Source organism: Crassostrea angulata, chromosome 1, assembly GCF_025612915.1.
Source record: "Crassostrea angulata isolate pt1a10 chromosome 1, ASM2561291v2, whole genome shotgun sequence".
Lineage (NCBI taxonomy): Eukaryota > Metazoa > Mollusca > Bivalvia > Ostreida > Ostreidae > Magallana > Magallana angulata.
This window is the reverse complement of record NC_069111.1, coordinates 23,581,250-23,586,694: the sequence shown is the minus strand read 5'-3', so window position 1 is coordinate 23,586,694 and position 5,445 is coordinate 23,581,250. Positions and strand designations below refer to the sequence as shown.

Here is a 5,445-nt window from a genome sequence, read left to right as displayed (position 1 = left end):
CATATATGTTTTAAATTATTATAATCAGTATATAGGAATCATCTTGTCTGTCCGTCCGAGAAACATTGGAAGTTCCTCCTTTACACAAAGATTGCTTATGACTTAAATGTGTGTCATGACCTTGACCCAAGGTCATTCTGGCAAGGTCAAGGTCACTAGCAGGAAATGTGCAAAATTTGTGTCCGGTCCATTTTTTTTTTATGTAGAAACATTAGAAGTATCTTTTAATGGATAAACATTGGAAGTTATAAGTTCATACAGAGATTGCATATGACCTAAGGGTGTGTCATGACCTTGACCCAAGGTCATTTGGTTCAGGTCACTGACAGGAAAAGTGCAAAATTTGTGTCCGGTCCACATCTTTTTAATGGAGAAACATTTGAAATTCTAACTTCACACGAAAATTCCTTATGACGAGACTACGAGTTTTGTTCATAAAAATGTATTACAAGTATGTCATAAATCATGATTTTTTTCAATTTTTAGAGATGACAATATTGTTATGGCTTAAATCGTTTTAAAGAAAAAATTCTGACAATATAAAGGTTTGATTATAAAAATAGAAGCGATGCTCTTAAGCTGTCTTCACACGTTTTAGAAAAGTTCTGTAACGCTAGGCAATTTGAGGATCAGATCTTTTTATATGTGTATGACATTTTTAAAAATCAGAGATATTGTAATTTTTTCAAAGAAAGTAACAAAAGATTTTCTAAGTTTGGATCTTTGGGCTTGCTCTGGTTCCTGAGTTTTGAAGTTGTCTTATTTGTGGCGGTATTGTCATTATGGAAAGCGGTTGGTCTTCAGATCTACCTTGAATTTTTAGATATGATTTTTAAGCTTTAAACTATTAAATTATTTTTTAAAAAAAGTTTAAAATGTGAATATTTTCCTGTATCTTTATACAAAGATCCTCTCTAATAGCCGCAATCATCAAGCCCTCTTAAAAGGTAAAGACAAATTATGATTTACTCGTCAATGCCCAATCACGAGTACAAGCAAAAAGTATTAACGACGAGGATGGGATTCGAACCCACGCGGGGAGACCCCAATGGATTAGCAGTCCATCGCCTTAACCACTCGGCCACCTCGTCATGTTTTAAAAGATGTTATCTTTCTTTAAAAATAAGAATTCATTTATGAATGCAGCGAGCATGATTAATCAAGATGATGAGACGCCAGCTTAGACAAGCGGATGATAGATTCGTGCATTATCATATACTGTTTGAATTGCTTATTACTGTGTCATGACGGTAGACTCACTTTTGTATAATATTACATTAATTTTATGGTAACATTATCATTTTGTTTTTTTTATATTCAATTTAAAAGTTTTCATATTTTAATTAAGATAAGAAAATATGAAAAATATACAAAATAATATTATATTTACTTCTTGTTATTTATTCATGTATTCTAAAAATATGATTTCAGGTTATCATATATTTAGGAAGCTATCAATTATCATTTAAAAAATGCATAACGCAGTTTTTATCAAATTCTTATGTTGTGTCAGACTTTATAATTAAAAAATTTCATATTTAACGACATGGTAAAAAAAAAAAAGGTGAAGATTATCGCGAAGATATGAAAGTGCATTTGGCAATGAATGGCTGTAGATACATGTATATATTATCTATCAATTGAGTAAACGTAGCAAATTATTTTTGTCTTCATCGGGATGTATGTATATGTATTCTGAATTCGAATTACTGAAACATGTGATATGGATTTGATGCCAGCGTTTGTAAAAGAATTGTTTGTGGTCAAGATCTAGTAAATGAAAGGTGCCTACAGGTTTATGAAATTTCCTAGAGTTAACCAAAAAATTTTAGCCCCGGTACATGCCCACTTAACAAAGCTATCGTTATGAAGCATCACTGAAAGAATTATAACGTAAATTTTATAAACCTGAAGGCACCTTTCATTTACTAGACCTTGACCTTAAAAAGCAACTTTTATTAGAAGCGAGTAAAGAGAAAAATCAAGCAGTGATCTAATAGGTCCTATAAAAGTAATATTAAACTTTTATCCCCATTTATGCATGGTTAGACACGGAATTTTAATAAAGATTTATGTAACTATACAGACAATCTATTGCATAACATTCTCGTTTTATTGCAACATGTTAGGAAAAGTTACCAGTACTCGTAATGCTTTTGAAGAATGATAACTAAAGATATGTTGCTGATTTATCAGATATTCGGTTTCAATTCTCTTTTATGTTTGTTCATTTAATTATGTACAAATGTATATTAAGTATTCCGAGAGAGAACGATCTAGCTGGTCAATAATCAGTGTTTTTTGACTAGCGATCTATTGGACCAGGGTTGGATATTTGAAAAGAAGATCTTATTAATATACAAAGTGCCGTTACAAAAACCAGCTGTTGGAAAAATAAACTATCTAATAAAATACGACTGAATACTTAAGTAATTAGGTTTGTTGATACTTTTTCATATAAATCCATTGTTAGACAAATGAATTTCACAAATGATTTGAATGAATAATTTAAAAGAATGTCCAAATTTTTTCTTCAAAATATGGCCTTGGGCCAAAAGAACGCAGCGAACAGGGGATATTGTCCAAATCTAGTGGCTGATCAGACGTCAATATCATGCCATTGATCTTGTCAACAGATGTAGCGGTAATCAAAATTATTTCATAATAGCAATGAGTATAATAGGTGAAGAGACGAGGTGGCCGAGTGGTTAAGGCGATGGACTGCTAATCCATTGGGGTCTCCCCGCGTGGGTTCGAATCCCATCCTCGTCGGAACGTCCTTTTTCATATTGATCGACAGAAATTCATTATGAACAAATAAAACTTATTTAATTTCTAGTTACGAAAGACGAATAGGGCCACATAAAAAACATACGTGTAAAAAAGTTTTATTTGAACAATAAAATGCTTTCTTTGTAGCTGCAGAACTGTAGCTCTCCGGGAAAAAAAAAATATTGACAGACCGGAGAGCTACAGGGCCACCCATTGAAAAAAAATGTATATTTATTGCGCAGAAAAACGTGCGCTAGTTTTGGACTGATTTACCTTATTTATACGCAAATTCTGTGAAAACAATTAGTACCATTAAATTCTTCATGCAATTTACTACTGATATCGTCTGTTCACTTGCCTCGGATAGTCTTTTAAACACCATCACCAGTCCCGTAAATTCATTCATGTGGTGCACTTTGTTTACATGTAAAAATGGCGACTCTCGATCTCGATGTAAATTCAACATACTTGATTTTCCGAGGTCGGTAGCGTGCTTCTATGAAAGTCTGTAATGTAAATATTTCCTGCAATGATCGCTACCTTCATAACCCGCATGAATCATCAAAGAACAGGCACGTAGCATCGTTTTTGAAAGTGGGGGGGCCAGACTCATCCCAAAAATCTTGATAAGCAAAAAAAAAAAAAAAAAAAAAAAAAAAAAGGAAGTTTTAAGTTTCCCTAAAACTTCAAAATCCTAATTCGTGGGGGGTTGGGGGGGGGGGAGGGGGAGGGGGGGGTTGGCGTACCATATAACTTCAACTTCACTCCTCATTTCATATTTTCATATCAATTTTACATACTCCCAAAAAAGTGGGGGGGGGGGGGGGCAACTCCATGATTATTCCATTTTTTATATGTAAATTTTAAAAAATATGTAGCTGCGAGAAAAAGTGGGGGGGGGGGGGGGGCCCTGGCCCCTGCCCCCCCCCCCCCCCCTGATGCTACGTGCCTGAAGAAAGCATTTTATTGTTTATATTAACATCTTTCTTTAACTAATTAATAAACTTATTATGAAAAGTTAGTAAAATTCACTAAATTACTGTTAATGTACAAAAGTACGTTAGCTAAAAGAAACAGCCAAATCGTCTCCTGTGAGACTTTGAGTCTGGCATCGCGTCATGATTATTTCGTGCAGTCCGGGATTTTACTAAGGTCGCTGTAAGTTCAGACCAATCGATAAACAGGGCGTGTCAATTTCAGTCCTGTCACTTTCAGCCGCTGTAGATTTCGACCAATCGATAAATAGGGCGTGTAGATTTCAGTCTGGCTGTTTCTATAGAGCTATGAATTAACTATAAGTTTCCGTAAGAAATAGAGGAAATTATGCTTGGTAGATGTAAATATTACGAGATAATTATCTCGTTATTACGAGAAAAGATATCGTAAAAGCGAGAAAAGATCTCGTTATTAAGAGAAAAGATCTCGTTATTGCGAATTAATGATCACGTAATTACGAGAAAAAATATTGTAATAACGAGAATAGTTCCATATTAAAATCACTGTATAAAGATTTTATTGCCGCATTACGTAAATTTAATTTTCGTAAAAGTGTTCTTAATCATCAAGAATTGGTATGCGAAAAACGCATATACAATCTTTGTGAAGCTATATGTAAAAGACAGTTACATGAAGGTTAAAGATTAGAAATTCTTTAGAAAAATAATCCCAAGCAATTTTTTTGCAAAATTTAAACGAAAATCTAATTTTAAATCTAATGTGCTTCTAAGTGAGTTTTTCGATCACATTAAATGAAATTCACAAAGCAGTGTTGCTATTGATAATGATATATATCTCCAACGATGCTGAGGAATGTATATTTGAAGAGTTAAATATGGATATTGATGTTGAAGAAATCAAAGTAGCTATTGAGAAATTAAAAAAAGGTAAATCACATGGTGGCGACTGATTACTTAATGAATATTTCATTGAATTTGAATATATGTTGCCTCATCTACATCTATATCTATATTCCTATTAAAATAATAGACTCGAATTTTTGGGCTTTAATACCGAGAAATCGGAAGAGTACTGTCTTTTGTTTTATATATTTTAAACATCATTGGTACTTGAAAATTACCAATTTGTTTTTATTTTTTCTCAATCAAGCTTCGCCAATATAATAATCAACGAAAAATCCTCTTTGGATTTTACGATTTTGCAATGCCCATTACATTCACGCTAAATCACGGGTGGCTCTTTAGTTATGTCTCCACAACATCACATTTGCATGGATAATTACAAGTACGTGAAAATTTTCATTGAAAATTTCTCTTATACATGTATTCTGTTCATCAAAGAAATACGGGAGATAACTCTAACTCAGTGCATCCGAAGTTCCGAATGTGAACATGGTGTGTAAATTCGAAGCGAGTAAAAAACGTTGGTGAAAAAGTGTTGAATTCTTCATTAAAATGAATTAAATTTTTAGATGAAAATTTGACTATTATTTTCAATGCAGCCTCATAAATTTTCTCCAAAATTGTTTCGGAGTGATTCTGCATTTTTTTGGCTACATTACGGGTATATGGGAGGTACATGTATCTTAACTGTGGCGCAGGCCTGTTCCGAGACATAGTTAGATTATTCTAACTAAGCAGAGTGTAGTGAAATTAATAGCATTATTGTAGTCTTAAAGCTTGGTTTTGTAAATGTCAACAATACGGTGTGTCGATG

The 5,445-nt window shown here is 33.2% G+C and overlaps 2 non-coding genes across 2 annotated transcripts; one reads left to right on the top strand and one right to left on the bottom strand.

The window, feature by feature from the left end:
* Positions 1–1,009: 1,009 nt before the first annotated feature.
* Trnas-gcu (transfer RNA serine (anticodon GCU)) lies at positions 1,010–1,091 on the bottom strand. Its single transcript has one exon. It is a non-coding gene; the product is annotated as a tRNA-Ser (tRNA).
* Positions 1,092–2,690: 1,599 nt separating this feature from the next.
* On the top strand, positions 2,691–2,772 carry Trnas-gcu (transfer RNA serine (anticodon GCU)). Its single transcript has one exon. It is a non-coding gene; the product is annotated as a tRNA-Ser (tRNA).
* Positions 2,773–5,445: the final 2,673 nt, after the last annotated feature.